We start from the raw sequence: 22,519 nt of genomic DNA, 5'->3' as shown, positions 1-22,519 counted from the left end.
CATATTTCTTTTTTCCTTCTTTACGTTCAGGACTATCTTCGCTTTTGCCATTCTCTGGTCACTTCCGGTTGAAAATTGATTTAATTCAGTTACAGTTAGTCTTAAACAGCATCTTTTTTGTTAGTAAATAATAAAGTCAATTTCGTTCCTGTTTAAACCATTTGGTTATTGCCAAGTCCACTTTATTTGATAGTCTTTCATATGATCTTTATAGTGTGTCGAAATGTAGGTATATATAAAATTTAACCAGTGGGTTTATCGACAAAAATATGAGCTGGTCAATATTTCTTAAAATTTTAATTAAATCCACCACAAACTTGTGGTGGATCTTAAGTAATAAGATATTGTTTTCAGTATAAGTAGTAGGTAGAAGTTAATCATATACTCATCAAAATAATTTTTAATCAAAACCACGCACAAATTTTTAGTATAAGGTAACGAAAAATATAGATTTTTAACCAGTTCTAGAAAATATTTTATACTACATTTAAGATGAAGTCAGCATTTTCTGTTTTATTATTGGTACGTACATCTACTTTCTTGATTAGGTAATAGTAATAGTAAAACCGTTGTCATTGCTAGTTTATCTCTACTATGTATAACTTTTTCTTAAAATTTTATTTAATCATAATGAGATCCTTGTTTTATGCTTTGATTCCTTAAATGAATGCACTAGCGAGAGCTATTTATACAGGATGTCCAGAAACTCCCTTGACAAACAAAGATTCCTCAGACAATTTTAAGACAATTTAATCCAATTCACTTAGTCCGAAAATGCTTCATTAGGGAGCTAGAGCTCTTTGAAGATGGCGCCTTGTAAGTAGTTTTTTCGAATACCTCCAGAACATTTCTATTTAGAAAAACGAAAGCTGGTACGATTATTTATCTTTCAGAGTTAAATCAATTCAATTAATTGAGAACTTCTAGTACCGTTCATAGGCGTTCATTTCATGTAGGTCAATGGTTATTTTACCGCATAACTTTTTTGTCTTCAACTGTTAAGCCTTTGTGATACTAGATTATTAAATTTTAAGGTATCTAGTACTAAAAGGTACTCTTATTTTACGTCTGTGAGATAGGTACATCATTTACTAGAAAAATCAATTTGAAATTTTTTTGTTTTTTTCGTCGTAAACGTTAAATTAATAGGTACCTTAATTAATTTTATAAATTACCTTTTGTTTCAGTAAATGCTGCACACAACTCGTAAAAAAAGTTTGCGAAAAGAAGCAAAAAATCAAATTGAAACAAAATTTTATTTAAAGGTTTTTAAAAACAAAGTAATAATCAATGTAATGACCGTTCTCAAATACAATAATCGCAAGGATTCAAATCCGGCGACCTTGCTGGCCAAGCAACTGGACCTTCCCTACCAATTCACTGGCTATAGTACCTAGTTATTATCAAGAAATTCTCGTACATTCCTGCTAAAGTTGGTCGGGCAACCGTCATGTAGAGACCATAAGTTTTGCCGAATATTTAAAGGCACATATATTAACAAATCAGGTAAAATATTTTGCAGAAAATGTAAATAATTAGCACCATTTAAACGAGCAGGCAATTTCACGGGTCCAAGTAGATAATCGTCAACTACTCCTATCCAGACGTTTATGCTAAACCTATGCTGATGCTTAAATTGTTAAATAACGTAGGTATTGTCACAAACGTACGAATAATAATGTACCTTATATACATTAAAATTCCATGTTGTGTGAATGTAGCTGATAAAATTGTATCTGAAAAAATCTTTATTTTTTTTTCTGATATTGTAACCATGGACGCTAATTTGTAAATTTTTCTCAACTTTTTCGCCCTGTTTCATATATTTTTTTGAACACTGAACTTGTTTCTCTTAATCGGTAAATTTTCTAGCGTATCTACGTTACTGCTCGAACGTTACACCTCTTGCACTTTTTGCAATAAACTAAATGCATATCAGCCTATTGCTTACTAGTAAAAACCATTTTTGTTGATATGAAATTGTTGTGTTTGAATGCCATAAAGTAAAATCTAAAAGAGAAACTTTACAAACTGATAACAATTTGAAAATGAAAAACGTAGGTTGTACTTCTGTTAACATTTCAAACGCAAATAATCCAAAAAATATTAATTTAACTTTCATGATGAAAAAACGAAAAATTTTCTAATCGATTTTTCTCGAAAACAGTGTATCCTAGCGACCTAAAATAAGAGTAACATTTAATACTAGAATACCTAAAAATCTAATAATCTAGTATCACAAATTCTTAAAAGTTAAAAACAAAAAAGTTATGTGTTAAAATAACCATTGACCTACCCAAAACGGACGCCTATGACCGGTACTAGAAACTAGCAATTAACGGAATCGATTCAACTGGTGGATAAGTAATCGTACCAGTTTTCGCTTTTCTAAATAGAAGCGTTCTGCAGTATTAAAAAAAAAGTAATTGTAAGCAGCCATCTTCAAAGAGCTCTAGCTCCCTTAGGAAGCATTTTCGAATTAGGTGAATTGGGTTAATTTTTTTTAAAATGATATGAGAAATCACCAGTCTTCGTTTGTCAGGAGAGTTTCTGAACACCCTGCATAAGAGGTTGTGTTGTTGGAGTTGTTCGGAGTAATGTAATATCTAGTGTGTACTTAATATTTAGTGAACTTTTCTTGTGAACTTGTCGTTCTATAAATATTGCTCTAAAAATATTTGTGGTTGTTGTGTTGAACCAGGTACGTAGATTTTTTAGCCAGAAAATCCTTCACCTTACTCGTTTTCGTTTTTCTTTTACTTTTTACTGTAGAATTAATTGCAGCAACTTACATTTTTCACTGTTTCTTTTGATGTAAACAAGGTATTCAATTTTTGCTGTTTTTATTGTGGTTAACAGCTCTTTTTCTTTTTGTATTCTTAATACAACGTCCTGATTAGTAACGTGGTCAGTATAGGATATTATTAAAATTCAACGATAAAGATATATGTCGAAAGCCTTGATTTTCTTACAGGTAGCGTCTGTGAGAGTCCACAACTCAACTTCGTACAACGATATAGGAAAAATATAACATCATAGTAACGTGTAGTAATTTTAACAAATAATCTAGGAAAATAAGAGATTTCCGTTACTTTCATGCGACCAGGTGTGTGACATTTTTTGAGTTTTATGGACCTCAATGACCAGAGTCTTTATGTTACCTGCAGTATGTTTTGTAAAACTTTCATAATATTAACAATTTTAGGCCAAAATGCACCATTTTAAGAAATGTCCTCTTTTTCTTAGGGTGCCTGTCCGTCGTTAGTGATCATTCTGGCTATGATGATTTTGTTGTTTGCGATACGGAATAGCTGTGTTATGGTTTTTTTTACCATGCTCTCAGGTTAGCAAGCCAGGATATTCTTTTTCATCCTGGGGTCATTTTTCCTTCAATTTTACCTTGCAAAATGAATTAGAGTAGATAGCTCGTATCTGCCTTAATTTCTCATTATATATTTCAAATACTGCAGCTTACGGTCCTTCACGTTGTTGACCAAATCCACAGTTGTATTCATCCTCAACATTACTTCTTCATTGGTGATTTTGTCTCTCCATTGTATCTTCAGGATCCTTCTGTATACCCATAGCTCAAAAGCTTGAAGTTTTGATAAAGTTTCCATATTCAATGTCCACGTTTCTACTTCGTGCAGAAGCACTAAGTAGACGTAACATTTAAAGAGCCTTATTTTTGTTTCTAGGTTGAGATCATGGCTCAAGAGGTTATAGTCAAGAATGCACTTTTTGCCTTTTCGATGCGACATTTAATCTCTTGGGTATTGTCCCACGACTCATTGATTATAGTTCCCAATTAGTTGTACTGTAAGACACGTTCAATTTTTATTTCGTTCACATACAGATTTACTTTAGTTATGTTTTCCTTGCTGATGATCATTAGCTTGATTTTGCTGGTGTTTATATCCAATCCATATGTTCTACTGGTTTCCGATATTTTATTCATTATGTTTTACAGCCCTTCTATGCTATTGGAAAACACTATTGTATCATCTGCATACCGCAGGTTATTGAGCTTGAATCCATTTATTGAGCTGCCTTCTTCAATATCTTTTAGAGCCTCTTCAAAAATGTGCTTCGAATACAGATTAAATATCAGTGGTGAAGTTATTCACCCCTGTCTCACTCCCTTAAGATTTTGACCTAATTTGTATATTTTTCATCTATTCGAAGCACCGCTGATTGATTCCAATACACGTTAGCTATAATTTTTAAGTGTCTTCCGTCAATCCCTGTTCTTTTAAGCACTTCCATCATTCGTTCATGCCTGAGTCTACCGAAAGCATTCTTGTAGTCAATCAGGCATGCAAAAACATTACAGCTGACATCTCTACATTTCTGAAATTATAACTGCACGCTAAATAAAGCTTTCCTCGTACTAACGGCGTTTACAAATCCAAACTGATTGGGCGCAATTTGTTTCTCGCATTTCCGGTAAATTCTTTTGTAGACGACTTTTAAAAACAGCTTCAGCAGATGGCTCATTAGGCTTATGGTCCTATAGTCTTCACAAACTTTTGCTCCTGGTTTTTTGGGCAATGGTACCAACTCCAATTTAAGCCATTTTACTGATATTTTTCCTGCCTTGTATATTTCATTAAATATTTCAGTTATTAAAAAAGTTAAAAGAAATAATAAATTAGACTTATTCACAATCAATTTAATTTAACTATCCAGACGACCGGTTTCGCTGTCTACAATATGCAAAGCATCTTTAGGTCTCGATACAAAGTTAAATAAATGATGCCGGTACTCTATTAATTGATGGTTGAAAGAACATGGTTCAAACTATTGTCTCCAAGTAAGAGATGTAGTGCATTTAAATCCTTTCCCTTTTTTAAATTTAATGTTTGTTTTTCCCCCTTTTAAGTATTTTCTGTGTGTTTATTGTGTGTCTGAAGTTGTCCTTAATTTTTAACTTTAAATACTTGACTTTACAATCATTTGCCATATATTTCAATAGAACTTTATCAAAGAAATTTGATAATTACAAGAATTGCACACCCACACAATTTGTGCATCTAATCTCATTCATTGTCTTACAACTGTCACCCTTATAAAATAAAATCTCAAATAAATCTCAATAAATAACACACATTTCATAAATATATCTCTGGAATAAATATAAATAACTTTTAAATAACTTAGTGGTATAGAACATTACTTTCATCAAACAAACAATCACATTACACCTATCTCTACTTCATTGTATAAAATCTGTCTCCTCAAGAACTTCCCCGTTTACTGTCAAACAATTACAATAGCAGACTTAAGTTCTCCAATCAACAATACAGGATAGTTTGAACCATGTTCTTTCAACCATCAATTAATAGAGTATCGGCATCATTTAGTTAACTTTGTATCGAGACCTGAAGATGCTTTGCATATTGTAGAAAGCGAAACCGGTCGTCTGGATAGTTAAATTTAATTAATTGTGAGTAAGTCTATTTTATTATTTCTTTTACCTTTTGAAATGGACTCACACAAGCAACACATTTATGATTTCAGTTATTATTTTTATTTATTTTGCATCTAATAGCTTCAGCAGTTCCTCAGGAATTTCATCAAGTCCCGGTCTCCTTCCATTCTTCATTTGTCTGATGGCTGCCGTTATTTTTTCTGGTAGGATTTCGAGACTTGAATTTTCTTTAATGGTGGTTCTTGTGATTCTTATATTGTTCTTGTATTATTCTAAGGTCATCGAAAAGTTTCTCCAAGTATTCTTCCCATACTTTTTTTTATCTTCTTTGGTTATGTCAAGATTGCCTTCATCATCTGTTATTCTGTTTTTGCTGTTGCGTTTTAGGGAACTTTTTAGCTATTGCCTTTACTTTTCGATAAATATTGAAGTTTTCATATCGACTCTGATACTCCTCTATTTCTTGACATTGTTCTGTTTTTTGTTTCTTTTTGGCTTCGTTTATTTTTCTTCTGACGATGTTACGTATTCTCTTATATTCTTGGAGATTTTCTTTGTTTTATTTTTCTTTGATCCATAAATGTAAGTATTTCATCGGTCAATCCACTATTTTTGTTTCTTTGTATCTTTCTTCAGGTGTTGTTCTCTCTGTTGCTGTTTATTTCTCTCACTGTTTCTTGAATGGTGGTCATCAAACAAGATTTCTCTCACTGTTTCTTGTATGATGGTCAGACTTTCCTCTTTAGTTCCTGCATTTCTGCATTTTAGCACCGTTGTATTAAGTTTTTCACTCAACTTAAGTCAAAAATTGGGATCTTTCTGTTTTTTAATATTATAGCTCTTTATCGACTTACTTGTAACCTTCTTCATTTTGACTTTGAAATTACCTACAACTGGTACATGATCAGAATTTAGGTCTGCCCCTGGGTATGTTTTGACAGATGTATAGCTGTTCCTATACCTATTATTTACTAGCATGTAATCAATTTGTAATCCTTCCCACAGAATCCTGTGAAGATTTCCAGGAGTACAGTTACACCTTGGGTGTAGCTTAAACGAGATGTCCATTATTACTAATTGATTTACTTCCGCAAAAATCTTCAATGTATCTCCCCGCTCGTTCCGGTTTCCTAGACCAAATGGTCCAACTGCAAATGATGTTTTGCTAGCCCAAAATTTGGCGTTAAAGTCACCCATGACAATTGTTAGATCTTGCTTTTTTCACTACTTTATTAATGCTATGGTATAGTTCTTTTATCTCTTCTTCTGTTTTTTCTAATGTCATCTATGGAAACGAATTTGGAGGTAAATATTTAATAAAACCCATTTAAATCTTTCAAATGGCGGTTTATAAATAATGACTTATCAATTGGTAGCTTAGAAAACTGTAAAATATCTAGCTTTTAATAACTCTTGTAAAAATAAAAGGTTTTTTCTTATAGTGTTAAAAATGTGGTTAAAATTTCAGAGTCAATTAGTGAGTTTAAAATTTATTCAATGTGTTTATTCCAAATAACGTTTTATACAATGCTATAAAAGAAGAAAAGACCAGGGAAAAGAAGAAATTCAAGAAAGCTATTGTATTATAATTTTTTTTTAAAACTGGTAAAAAAACGTTTCCAGCATTGCAAAACTTTCCTTTTTTAACTTTTTTAAATTAACTTTTTCGCTATTGTCTGGGAAAAACTTTTTTCATCTTCGAAAACCGGTATTTATTCAAAAAAAAATTGTACTAGAATAAGGGACGACCACTATTTTTTAAATAAAACAGCACCTGGTAATTGGGGAGTGCTGACAGCAGTTAATACTTCTTATAAAGTGTTATTACTATGTTGGTTAATAAAATTTTTTATCTGCTTATTACCAAATTGCTTATATTTTTTTATAAAAACACCAGATATTTAAGTTTTTAGGTTCTTTAAATTTAAAAAAGGAACCGTCAAAAAACTGTCAAAGTGTTTAGACGCATTTCAAAGTTTCTCTTAAAAATTTAAATATTTAAACTATTATTTCTATAGTTCTGAACGTGTAAATAGTGAATAATATTAAAATCAAAATCCTGTTCAAAGTTAAATGTGACAGTGTACTGAAAATCGTAGAATTCTGTGAGTACAAAACTGCATTATTAATAACCTTAAAATCAGAAGTTTAAAAGGCAAAATATTTTATCGATTTCAATTCAACTTATCGATTATTGACAACAACTTTTTGCTGGTTCTTGCTACTAACAAGTAATTAGGCTAGGCTGCTGTTTAATTTTATTAAGTGGCCAAGTCCGGCTTTAGATCCTCTGTGCCAATGTACGTAAATTCTCAGCGGGAAGATGGATGAACCGGAATCAGCTGCTACCTCACGAAATATACCCACTACCTCACATATATCTTACTCCAATGCATTAAATAGTTTCAAATATCCTTCAAAAGACCAAGGTATTATACTTTCAACCATACAAGGAATAAAAGTTTTCGAATATATAAAAGCTGTTGGATCAATAGTACAGCCCAAAAATGTTGTTTGGGCATCCAAAATATCAAACAACCGCATCTGCATCTACCTCTCCTCTAAATATGTAGTTGATCAATTTCTTAGCTCCCACAAATATATAAATATTGATGGTAACCAGATTGAAGTAAGAAGACTTATAACCCCCGCCCAGAGACTCATCATATCTAATGTATGTCCTACTATACCTAATAGCTTAATTGAAGAGCACTTAAAAACTATGGGTATAAAATCCGCCTCCAATATGACGTTTCTACGAGTAGGCATGCAAGACTCAGAATACAGCCACGTACTCAGCTTTAGGAGGCAAATGTTCATAAGTCCTTTAGAAAATGCATCAATTCCTGACTCATTTCTAATCTCATTCGACAATACATCATATCGACTATACATTTCCATAGATGGTTTAAACTGCTCCAGATGCAAGATTGTCGGACATCAAGATTCTGACTGTCCTTCTTTATCATCATCAAGCAACTCAATTAATCAAATGGAAACTGACCACCACGTGAATATACATAACTCTACCAATGAAAAATATAATCAGCTACAAGATCAACCACGAAACCAATACCAAGAAGATACCGAAACATTAATGGAACCAGAACCCAATACCATACAAAATCACGCATCAGCTACAAAAGACCAAACCACTTCCTCACAAACAAACAATGAATTACAAATCTTGAATCAACCAAAAATATTCCAAGATAATTCCTTAGTAATTGAAAGCGATAGAAAAAGCACTAAAATTACTCCTGCAACTAAAAGACAAATATCCTCTCCTGAAATTCTTGAAAATGACCTACTTCCTCCCGATACTCAAAAACCTAAGAAAAAGCCTAAAACCCAAGAAGATATTTCAATTATTCTAAATCAAATTAAAGAAAAAATTGAAAATAGAAACCCTTCCTTTACACTTACTTTTCATGAAATATGTGATTTTCTGGCAAATTCCCTTCACTCAAAACATCCTGAAGTCATTGTTAAAAATTATTCAAATGAAAGCCAAGAAATAAAAGAAATTTTAAACTTTATATATTCCCAAATACAAAATAAAACTTTAAAAAACAATATCACCAGATTGAAGAAGAAACTGTTTTTCAACAGTCCTTCTTCTACTGACGAAACTGACCAAGAATCAAGTTCTCAACAATAAATAGTTAACACATAAAGAGTTAATGGCCAGCACATTCATATTACAGTGGAACCCCAACGGTTATTTTACACATATAGAATCCATTAAGCTTCTTATACACGAATATCTTCCTTTAGTCATATGCCTAGAAGAGACCCATTTCAAGCACCAAAGTGTGACATTAAAAAATTATGTTCCTTTTCTAAGAAACCGAGTTGCAGATCACTCAAGCGGCGGAACAGCAATTTTTGTAAGGGATGACATAGAGTCAACTGAAATACAACTACAAACAAATCTCGAAATAGTTGCAGTGTCAGTCACCCACAAAATGAAAATCAATATTTGCAATGTATACTTACCTCATCCTACTGATTTAGACATAACTGAACTAAGCAATGTTTTAAACCAAATTCCACACCCAAAAATAATATTAGGCGATTTTAACTGTCACAACAGTACTTGGGGAAGTAACAAAACCGACAAATGTGGCAATCTCCTAAATAATCTCATTGATAATTTAAATTTAGTCTTACTAAACACTGGCAAATCTACTAGGTTCAATTCATACAATGGTACATTTTCTGCCATAGATCTCTCTTTATGCAGTCCGTCGCTAGCTCCTTTATTATATTGGGACACATTGGGGTATTTATATGATAGTGATCACTTCCCTATCACGATAACCATAAACACTAATGATAAATCAACTTTTCCAATTCACCAGACATGGAAAATAAAGTCAGCTGACTGGAATTTATATCGAACACTGATAGAAGAACAAACAAACAAATATAATTTAACCAATAACGCAAACCAAAACCTGGAAATATTTAATAACATTATTATTTCTGCAGCAACAATCGCAGTGGGAAAAACAAAATCGAGTCAAAGGCAGCCAGTTCCTTGGTGGAATAACGAAATTGCACAAGCACTCACTTTGTCTAAACACACTTTTAACGTTTACAAGAAACATAAAACTATCGAAAACCTTTTAAGGTTTAAAAATCTCAGAGCTCAAAGCAGACAATTAATCAAAAAAGCAAAACGAGAAAGTTGGAAAAAGTACGTTTCTTCAATAAATCCTTCCACTCCCTTAGGCAACATATGGAACAAAGTCCGTAGAATAAAAGGTACAAAATACTTTCGAGGTATAGATACTCTATCATATAATAACCAAATGCATTCAAACAAAGAAGATATTCCAGAAATACTAGCAGATATATACGAACGTAATTCTAGTGATTCTAATTACAGCCTATCCTTTCTAGAGCACAAAAAACTAATGGAGTCTTCAAATATACAAATCACAGAGAGTGGCAATCCAATAAACAAACCAGTAAGTCTTCAAGAATTAGAATTTTGTTTAAGTGCTAAAAATTCGAGTCCAGGACCTGATGATATCCACCCTCTTTTCTTACGAAATCTTCCTCTGAATGCAAAGCTAATATTAGTTGATATTTTTAATAATATTTTTATTCATCATGACTTTCCTGATCTATGGTCGCAAGCAACTATAATTCCAATCCTTAAATATAATAAACCAAAAGACGATCCAAATTCCTATCGTCCAATATCACTTACGTGTTGTACCTGCAAACTTTTAGAAAAAATCCTTAATTATCGTCTTAAATGGTACCTCGAAAACAATAACCTAATAAGTATCAGACAAAGTGGATTTCGTACGGGTAGATCCACAACAGACAATCTAATAACACTTGAATCAAGTATACATGAATCCTTTCTGCACAACCAAAAACTTATTGCCGTGTTTTTTGACATAAGAAAAGCGTTTGACACAACATGGAGACATCTTATACTAAAAACACTTCAAGAATGGGATGTTCAAGGGCACATGTTGTCCTTTATTAAGAATTTTCTAGAAACACGAACTTTTCGAGTCAGAACCAATGGATTTACATCCTCCAGACGAGTACTTCAAAACGGCACTCCACAAGGATCTACTCTAAGTCCTACTCTTTTTCTAGTTGCAATAAATAGTATTATACATCAAATAAAACTACCTGTATTTACTAGCCTATATGCAGATGACTTAGTCATTTATCTAAGAACAAACAATGTAACTCTGGGAACACATATACTGCAAACTACCTTACACACAATTGAAAGCTGGTCGCAAAACACGGGTTTTATATTCTCTAGTGAAAAGACACGTTATTTAATTTTTAGCAAAAGAAAAAATTATCCTAATGTTCAATTAACACTAAATGGAGTTGTTTTGAAACAAGCAGAAGAAATAAATTTCTTAGGACTTTCTTTTGAACGTAACTTAAACTGGGAAACCCACATCACCAATCTGCAACGTTCTTGCCAATCCAGAATTAATCTACTAAAGATGCTGTCAAATACCTCTTGGGGGGCAGATACAACAACCTTACTTACTCTATATAGATCACTAATACGAAGTAAACTAGACTACGGCTGTTTATGCTACGATACTGCTAACAAAACATCTTTAAAAAAACTTGACTACATTCAAAATATGTGCTTGAGATTAGTTTTAGGTGCCACAAGAACTAGTCCAGTAAGTAGCTTACAAGTTTTGGCTAATGAACTGTCCTTAAGCCAACGAAGGCAACTCCTATCACTAAATTACGTTGCCAGAATTTCAGCAAACAACAGCAACGTAACCTACTCAACAATACTTTGCAGAACAAATATAACGTCCGATCTTTACAGCAACATTGCAATAAAAAAACTACCATTTCCCGAACGAATAAAACGTATTGGTCTTAATTTAGAACAGTTCAGTCTTACTATGCCTATTCATGTAAATGTTCCTCCTTGGATGATTAAACATCCAAAAATAGACACGTCTTTAAAAGAACTCCCGAAACATTCCACACATCCTTTCCTTATACAGCAAGCTTATAAAAATGTAATATCCAAATACCCAACAACCCATCAAATCTTCACTGATGCTTCCAAATGTCATGAAGGACATGCTGCAGCCTACATCTACGAAAACGTCAAGTCTACCATACGAATCCCAACAAATTGTTGTATATATACCGGAGAACTTACGGCAATTCATCAGGCCGTGAAAAAATGTTGTTCTATCAATGAAAGCAAATTTGTTATCATCACCGATTCAATGAGCGCATTACTTGGAATAAAACAGCTATATACAACTCACGCCATACTTCTCAAGATCAAAGAAGAGTTATCTTATCTACAGACTCAACAAAAAGATATTTCCTTTATCTGGGTACCTTCCCATATGGGAATAAGTGGTAATGAGGAAGTGGACTCTCTGGCAAGCAATGCAACCACCGACCAAAGTATTGCTATCATAAATCAAATGCCTTGGACTGATCACAAAGTAAATATCAAAGCCCATGTATACAGAGCGTGGCAAACTACTTGGGATCACACTGCTAATAAACTCAAAGAATGTCTAAGTCAAGTAGGAACCAAACTCATCTTACCAAATAATAGAAAAGACCAAGTCATCATTAACCGACTCCGGATAGGACATACTTTCCTTACACACAAGCATATCTTCAACCAGGAGGCTGCTCCGTTGTGTACCAAGTGCAATACTCAGTTGTCAGTGAAACATATAATTGTTGAGTGTCCAGTGTACCAGAACGAAAGAATCGCGTGTGCCCTTAGTGATAATTTAAAAAGTATACTAACGTCAAATTTACAGTCTTTATTAAGTTATCTTAAAATGACTAAACTATATACCAGATTGTAAAAAATATTTTTTTTTATGCAACAATATGTATCTTACTGTTTGTGTATGTCCCCCCGCTAATAACCCTTAGTGGTTGATGCGGGTATATTTGTTTAAATAAAAAAAAAAAAAAAAAAAAAAAATTTAAAAAAATCTAATTTTTTTTAGTTTTGATTTATGATTTTAGTAATTTTAATATTTGTTAATCTAAAATTTATTCGATGGTATTTTACTTAATTTTTCCTAATTTTACAAAAGTTTACCTAATTATATTTATTTTTATTTAATATTACTTAATTATATTTCATTTTATTTAATCGTGTTGTAAAGTTAAAGTACAGATTGTTGTCATTCTTAATATCTGTTACGCAAACATTGTAAAGACCTAGTGCCTGGCATAAAAAGCCTATTGGATAATCGTTCGAAGGAGTGGTTGAACTTTCTGCATTTCACAGCATAAAGTTTTTCTTTTTTTTTGGTTTCTTTCATTAGGTCATAGAAACACTTTGTCCTTTTTTATGTAAAGTTTCCAAATTAAAATATCACTACTTAAATACCCTTTTTGATTTTTTGCGGTTGTAGTGACTTTCAGTACCTTTTAAAGTTTCAATTACCCGGCGAACCGCCTCGTTGGTAACCAGTGATCTTTGACTTATTTTATCACCTCCACTGTTGTCTTCTGGTCCTTAATTAGCTTTTAGCGTGAATACAAGTTGTCGAACTCTCTCTGAAATAAACTGAGTGAAGCACAAACAAAAAGATTTAAAGTTACGCTACCCTCAGAAGCAAGAGGAATTCGATAGATAACGGAAGTCGATTTTGGTTTGGATTTTGATTGTTGCATGCCTAGGCCTAAGCAAGATTTTCGAGACCTTCAACGATAAACGTTTTTTTTTATTATTATACAACATTTAAAAGCTTTATGTTTGTGTGAGCAACCTACTAACACACAATTACCAGCAGAAGCAATGTATCTCTTTTATTTAAACAAATTGTCGCTTGGCAACTGTGTTTTGTCTTTTTCGTGATGCGGCACAAACATTGAATTATAATCTTCGTCTGAAAAACTAGCCTATCTAGATTGTGTACTGTTAACAATAACAATTAAAACCACGTGTCTTTGTTTGTATTCTATGCTAGAATGATAGTGTAATAACGTAATATCGTCATTTAAAGGTATGCTCATGTTTTGTTTTTTTTTTACCCACTAGCTATGGTTGTTCCCAAGTATATTTTGAATATTACTTTTGACAAAAACACGTTTTTGTCTGAGTCCTTTTGCCATGTATGTCAAAATTTGGTATTAAGTGTTGGTCTAGTTTAATTTATTCCATATGACTACTTAATACGAAATACAGATAAGTACATAAATTAGAAAGCTGTACCCTTGAACTTAGTAAAACCGTTAAAATATTCGTACTCGCAGAAAACGTCAAATTGAGCAACATACTGTCTTGCTTTTCTTTTTTTAACCCTAGGATGCATGACTGGACGGTTCATAACATTTACATATCACGGGTAAAAAATTCGCGACCAGTATATTGGATTTTCTTGGGCAATTTTTTTTATAATTACATTAAAATAGATAAAAGTAAAGAAGCCTTAATTCAATAGTATGTTTTTCATACGTAAATTGAATGTTCTATACAAATAAATGCATTACACTAGCACAAACGTGTTCGCATTTTCGATCTTTTTTGGATGGACACATGGAGCATTGTTATTTTTTACAATTTTTTTTGACAGTGGGGCCCTCATTGTATTTGCCAATTGTCACAAATTTTTTCATGTCTTCAAGTATATGTTTTCTACATATGGACAGTTCCTACAGGACTAATCTCTGTTTATCATTTCGTTCATTCTTATAGTTGGAGTATTAACTCAAAATAAAATCAATGCATTCACAGCCCCTACTTTCATCATATTATCCGGATAACAACTAGCTATATTTTTGTTTGTCTTGTACATGTGTAATTTGCAATCTGTTGATCCAATATGTCAACAACTCCTTATTTTATTATAGAAAGGTATAATTTTTAGTTCCTCTTTTCTGTTTTAATAATATGTTCGTCATAACAAAGAGTATTATCACAGCTTTATTATTTTGGGTACAAAACTCACCAATGTAATATTTTCGCTAAGTTCAAAACAAGAAGATTTTACCGGTCTTTACTTGTTTGCGTGCATATTGTTACGAACATGCTTTTCGTTCCATTTCTTCCAGACGTTCATCGTTTGGTTCGTCGCCTTCTTCAATGGTTCTTACTCGATGGCTCCGTGAAGTTTGACTAGCTGTTTCATGTTCCAAGGCAATAGCGAGCGCTTCATCTAGAATGTTCGGTCTTGCTAGTCGTAAAGCTTTCTGTAATTTACTTTCTTTTAACCCATTGACGAAGGTATCTACAGCAATTTCTTCTAAAATGTTGTCTGGTACCTCCGGATAAGCCAACCGCAGTATACGAGCAACATCTGCTTCAAACTCTAGAAAATTTTCACTTGCTCGTTGAATTCTACTTCTTAGTTGCGCCTTGTAGACTTGTTGTAGATGGGCATCTCCGTAACGTTTGTCTAGTCGGGTAAACAAGGTCTGGTAACATCTTGACCCTTAGGAATCGATCTTAGGATATCTGCAGCATTACCTCCTACCCACTGCAGTCTTCATCGCGTTCTTCTAGTTGCTCACGCAACCGTTTTACTAAAAGTTCCACTAGCAGCATCTCTGGTCAGGCACACACGTACTTTTTAAATGTTTTTTCATACAAAGATCACTACCGAACTACGCGGATGTTCCCGACGAATAATACTTTTTTTTTAAGTTTAAAAGTCTTTTTCAAAAGTCACCGTTGAATTTATTTTTAAATCTCACACCGTATCAATACAACCGATACAACTGTATCGAGATTAAATAAAACGCGCGGTTCGAATTGATATAAATATATTTATTTATAACTTTACAGTTCGGTAATCTCTTATCAACTCCACTAAACTCATAACATCGTTACATATATATACTAAAGTTACTATGTTTGAGAACATTCTGGCGTAGTCCCACCTCTAATTCGTCTACATGACCGGTTGTTTTTTCTCGCACTCGATACATCGCGAAGGTTCATGAAGAGTTTTAGAGATGCAATGCAACCGTGCATGGGTCATGCCGAAAGCATGTACGTAACAATATTTAGAAAGTTACTTCTATTTTTGCTTATGGTTCCAACTTCATTAATTGGAAATGAAAATAATTTTTTACATAAGTCACCACTTTTAAAAAAATTATCAACTATTAGATTTCTGGAACTATGACGTATTTAATTTATCAATTTATTCACAATTTTTGAGCCCAAATTTCTTTGAATTTCATCACCAGCTGTATTTTAACTTGATTCTTGATATCTTGATTCAGATAGCCAGAAGAACTTACATAATGCCACACTTGGCTGGCTTACTAGGCATAAATGGGATAACTCTACATCTACCACGAAAGTCAAGTAATTGTTCATCTATTGTTACATCAATTTTTGGTATCAATACAGTTTTACACTGATTTATATTCTTTTTATATAATCAAATCTATTTACAGAGATGCAAGCTCCGTAACCAGGATTGAAACACTTATCCAAAATATTTCTCTAATTGGAACGTCATAACCCTTTTCAATACCAGCCCTAAGCATCTTTGGTAAAAATGCGTTAAATACATATTTTTGGATGGGTTGTCAAGTTTTATTCCTTTTTATTCCTGAGCGAACAAGCACGGAAAACTTCACGATTTAGGTAAATATTGATTTCATTAGTAATCTCAGGAGTTATAAGCTTTCTCCAAGAATCCACAGGAGTAAATATTTCACCTTTGTGTCGTGGTTTCGGAATAAATCATATTAGGTTGTGTGAGGCATAATTTTCTGATTTTCTTACTAGATTCTGGTAAACGATTCTCTATTACTGATGCTACCACTTAACGCTAAATGTAATGTTTTTTCTTCGTCGTCGGTTTCACTAGATGTCTTCTTTATCTGACTCTGGTGTATAATTAGGGTCAGATTCAGTGGACTTAAGAATAACGTTTTATGCATCTCGATGCTTACCCATCAGTGGATTTAGATCCATTGTAAGAAGACTCCTCAAACTATTTTTAAGCCAGTTCTTCGAAATCGAGATCTGATGAATTCACTGCTCGTTTTTTGCTAGTGGAAGCAATAACTAAAATTATCAAAATATAATTATTAGAAATTATTATTCTGTAGTATAATATAAGGTAAACTTACCGATTATTCCTGACCAAAAAAATGTAACTCAATTAACAAACACATCAAAATAAGAGAAAGTTCTTAGTCTTCACGATAATAACAATTGGCATAATTATTCGAAAATGCCTGGTCGGATACATAAAAGGAAGTATGGGAGGCCTGAGGTGCAGTAAATTGAAAATGAACAGAAAATATTGTTTATGCACGCAAATAAGTTGAGTGGATCCCAAGTAGCTACTCATCATATTTATTTTGTGTATATATTTATAATAAAGAAATACATTAAGCTATATCTAATTATATCCACCAACTCGACGGAACCTCTGTTAACCGATCGCCAATAATTTGTCATTATACCGTGGTTGTTTAAAGCAATAACAGCGTAGTTTTTAATTTCTCTTTGTAAACATGTCTGTTTATATGCCCGCAGAAAAGGTTCAAATAATAAAATGGTTTTATGGTGGTAATTCTGGATAACAGTTGTAATGTAAACATAGCAAGGAAATAAAGAAGAAAAAAAATAAGGGGTAGTTGGCCTAGAAAAGAGTAATAATTATTTAAATAATTGTTATATATATATTCCAAATTGATTAAAGAACAAATAATTTGACATAGTTAATGTATACATTTCACATTGAACAAAGAATGGAAACCCGACCTAGTTTAAGTGTATTACACGAGTCTCAAATATCAAGTCGCCATGGTTGTTTAAAAGAAAAAAATCACGTTTAAAAACATAGACTTTCGCTGAAAAATAACACCACCGCCTGACCCGGTTTTAATCACGGGGACTCAGTCAGCAAAAAAATAAAACTCGACCTTGGTACTACGATCGGAAATTGAGAATACGGGCTCATAAAAAACGAACGAAGCGGGCCGGACAAGGGCAGTAAGAACGAGGCACTTCAGAGTATTCCACGCGAGAAGCACGGGCGACCGAGACAATACGCAGCGAGTGAGCGCGCTATTGTAACTCGACGGGATAGTGTACCGTATAGCCGGTATCTGGAGTTTCGAAAGTTTGTGATAGCGCGTGGTACTTCAACAGACTGATCTTGAATTCCTGTAGGACTGGAGGCGTAATCATTAGCTAGAGCCTAAATTTGCGAAGGTAATTAAGATCTATATACTAACCCAAGGAATATATAATAATACGGATTGTCCACCCTTTATTTTCTTGCTTTGTCTCTTCTCGTCTCCCTTCGCGCCTGATCGAATCGTTATTGGTCATAACTGATATCTTGTTATCTTAGTTGTAGTATAGTCTATTTAATACATTGTAAACTTGAAATTTGGTTTTGTTGTTCTGTTCCCGGCCGTTACAGGCAGAGACTAGAAGAGATACACATTCTTCGTTTATGCAGTTCTCCGGCTTCTAAAGCAAGCCCATAGACTCAACTCTTTACAGGATTTAAGACCCAGAAGTCCTTAATCCCCTTTCTCCCAAATCTCCCTACCCTCTTGTAACTCCGCGAGGGCGAAACCAGTCAGCTCAGACTAGTGGGACCAGTAAGCCTTGCCGCTCGCAGGGATAAGTATCCCCTAAGAATTGTAGACGCATCCAAGGATTTTGAGACAGGCGTCTTTTACAATGATGACAGCAGCATTTATTAGAATGGTGACAGTAGGGTTCCCGCGAATATTATAATCGGTTCTCCAATTATTTACAGTGGATCCCCCCAATTGTAACAGTGGGACAGCGATTTATTAGACAGTGTGTAGATTTATTTTCAGTGTTTTTTGAGGGGAGACCAAAATTCTAGAGTCAATTCATAAAATTGTTAAAAATTTTGAGAGTTTTCATTGCCTCAAAAATTGCAGAAAATGTCACGATCAAGAAGTGTCACGAAAAAAATTTGAGGAAAGAGAATATCGGGATAGACAAATTTGTGCAACAATCAAGGTAGATTCAACAGGTTCAAGTAGAAACGTTGCTAGAGAGTTAGATGTTAGCAATGTTACTGTAACAAAAGTATAGAAAAAGCACGGTTACAAGAATTTTAAATATTCGAAAATGCAGCAGCTTATCCAGACGACTACTTTTGAAGAATGGAGTTTTGTGAAAGTCAAATAACGAAGGCTAACGATCAACCAAATTTATTAAAAACATTTTATTCACTAATTCGTTGGTAGGAAGACACAATCCTTCCATTTCAAGGTATGTGGTATTTACCCTTAGTCCTTAAAAAGTTAAGGTCTGGACTAGTATTTTAGGAGACCATATAATAGGTCAATTTTTTATTGAGGTCAACTTGAAAACTTGAATGGTAGAGTATACCTCGATTTGTTACAGATCATGTTCTTCCCGCTATTTTCAATCTATATATATATATATATATATATATATATATATATATATATATATATATATATATATATATATATATATATATATATATAGATCGGTTTAAAACGTTCTCCTACTTCTTCCGATACCCAGTTACCACTTCTCTCGATTCATCCATAAGACTTCTTCTATGTCTCTGTCTTTTATTTCTGTATTGATGAGTTCTCTCCAACTAAGGCGGGGCCTTCTTCTTTTTTTTTCTACCGTGAGGGGTCCACATTAAGACTTCTTTTGGGAGACGTTCTTCAGACATTCTCTGTACATGACCGTATCATCTGAGTTGTTGGGTACCAATATCGTCTACTATTGTATGTTTTACTTTCATAATTTCTCTGCTTCTCTTATTCGTTACTCTTTCTAGTCTAGATTTTCCAGCTAAACGTCTCCAGAAATCCATTTCCATTGCCTGAAGTTTTCTCTTGTATCTTTCCTTTATTTGCCATATTTCACTACTGTATGTAATTATACTTTTAACGATTGTATTATATATCTTGAGTTTGTTATTATTAGAGATTGATTGAGTCCAAAGGATACTATTGAGAAAGAATATTCTTCTTGCTCTTCTTGCTTGGTTGTCGTTTTCCTCAATTAGGTCGTTTACGTTACCGTCTATTGTGATGCTGAGACCTACATATTTATGTATATTGCAATAGTTGATAACTTCTCCATCTTCCAATATAAGGTTCTGTTGTTTCCCGCAAATACACATATACTCGGTTTTTTGGATATTAATTTCAAGTCCCCATTTTTTATACTCCTCGAATAATTTTCGAGTCATATACTTAATATATTTATAATCTTGTGCTATCACTAGTTGATCATCTGCAAATGACAAAGTATATATGCTATTGTTGTTAATCGGCATTCCCATATATTTACATTTGCGCTTCCACAGTTTTAGAGCCTGTTCTAGATAAATTTTAAATAATGTCGGGGAAAGACTGCAGCCCTGCTTAAGGCCTTTATACATTTGAAATCCACTTGACAAATAATTTCCATCCTTTACCTTTGAGTTAGCATTGGCGTACAGTTCCTTAGTCACATTTATTAAATTCATGCTTATATTTGTTTTCTCTAACGCTTCCCATAATTTTTAATGTAATACGCTATGATAAGCCTTTCGTAGGTCTACATACAATAAATGTACTTCTTAATTAACGGCTATTTTCTTTTCAATAATCTGTGTAAAGCAAAACAGATGGTCAACAGTAGATCTACCTGCCCTAAATCCTGCCTGTTCGTCAGCCTCGAAGTCCTTATATTCGCTTTCTATTCTGTTTTTAATTACTTTTCCGTATATTCTACTGACCGAGTTTGTCACAGCAATCTCTGTATAACTGTCACATTCATCTCTTCTGCCTTTTTTTGTGTATATTGGATATGAATGGTGTTTTCCTCTCCTCTGGGGTTGTCATTCCAATAATGCAATTTTAGAACAGTTTGGCTAAACTTATATATAGTTTGGTTGTACCGTGTTTAATTAACTATGCAGGGATGTTACCTGGACCCGGTGCTTTGTTATATTTTAGAGATCTACATACATCTTCCACTTTTTTCGTTGTTATTCGTACATGCATAGTTAAAATATTTATATTTTGTGTTTCGTTGCTGTCTTTAAATTGTAGTCTATCTTCCCTTATGAGTTTCTCAAAATTCTGAATCTTCCTGATTGAAATCTGGAGAATGTTTGGTTTCGATAAGACGGCTGTTCAGTTCACAACTCTCAAATAAATAGGGAGTACTTAAACAATATTTTCCCTAATCGAATTATCAGTGGAACAGTCGATATTAAGTGTCCTGCAAAATCTGCAGATCTTACACCTATGGACTTCTTTTTTTGGGGACATTTAAAAAGCATCATCTACGATCATCCTGAGGCTAAAGCACAAAATTTGGATAAATTAAAAACCGAATAAGAAAAGTCTCCAATTTTAATACAGCATAAATTCTTTCACCTGCCCGCACAAGTTTTTTATGACACTTGGAATACTGTTCAGCCGTAAAAGGTCAAATATTTGAATGATTTCTGTAGGACATAAAAAATTATTTCTTATTTTATTAGAAATTATTTTTTATTATCAATAAGAGTATATTTTTTGTTTTAACTATTTAAAGAAATGTGCTTTTATTTTTAATTTAATCACAAAAAAGTGTTAACAATATTAAAAACCGATACAAATGCACCGTTTTTAAAGGTCAGTAAAGGTCATTTTTATCTAGTTTATATTATAGATGAACCATACGTATACGGGACATACGTATGAAAACAAAAATCGACGGACAAAGGTGTATATCCCATGCATTGTTATGTGTTACTAAAAACAAATGGCTTTTGTTTTATTTTTTTTCTGTCTAGGTGTGGAACGGGGTTGAAATATTACAATTAAGTAGATCGGAGTTGCAATGTTGCCGATTTTAGCTCTGTACGTAGTGTGAAATATCTAATTCAAAACTTAACGTACTGATACTGTGTAATACATGTATTGCCTAGCCAAACAAGCATTGAATCAGTATAAATCCTTAAAAACCTCCCAGCAGTATTTATGTCTATACAATTTTACAATAGTTCATATAAATAAAATCAATAAAGAGAAACAAAATTTTTATTAAATTTATTTTTTTTAATATTTACATCTGTTGTAATAATATTTAAGTACATAAACCAAACTTTTATAAGACTAGATCCAGTAAACATAAAATTGTTTATTTTTAGGTGCTGTATTGTGCCTCTATGGTTTTCACCTCATATTACTCTCCAGTGCCCTATAAAATTATACCGATTGCATTAGAGCCAGATCACCATTTACATCAACCATACCATTTACCAGGCTTAAATTATGCAAAAAGAGCTGGGGTAGCCCCTGTATTTGATCCCCATCCTCTTGACGTAAAAGTTTCAATTCCTGTCGCTCCTAGGTATTATCGTCTTGTGCCTCATAAACACCTCCTTAGGTCAGCACCACCACATAGAGAAACAGTTACAAATGAACTCCCCGAGGAATTAGCTGGCAAACCAGCAAAAGTTACCGAAATTGGCTGTGTTGTTGAAAATGGTGTCACAAAATGCGAACACAAATAAACTTGTAAAACACATTTTTTAAATCTGTATAATAAATAAATAAATGAAAAGACTAATTAATTTTTGTACACATTTTTAACAA

The 22,519-nt window shown here is 33.1% G+C and overlaps 1 long non-coding RNA gene across 1 annotated transcript; it reads left to right on the top strand.

Moving 5' to 3' along the window:
- Positions 1-389: 389 nt before the first annotated feature.
- Positions 390-22,497, top strand: LOC140438671 (uncharacterized). Its single transcript, XR_011950573.1, has 2 exons — positions 390-522; positions 22,072-22,497. It is a non-coding gene; the product is annotated as an uncharacterized lncRNA (long non-coding RNA).
- Positions 22,498-22,519: the final 22 nt, after the last annotated feature.

The sequence above is a fragment of the Diabrotica undecimpunctata genome, chromosome 1 (assembly GCF_040954645.1).
Source record: "Diabrotica undecimpunctata isolate CICGRU chromosome 1, icDiaUnde3, whole genome shotgun sequence".
In the NCBI taxonomy this organism is placed as follows: Eukaryota; Metazoa; Arthropoda; class Insecta; order Coleoptera; family Chrysomelidae; genus Diabrotica; species Diabrotica undecimpunctata.
Note: the sequence above shows the minus strand (reverse complement) of the source record. Positions and strands in the feature narration are given on the sequence as shown.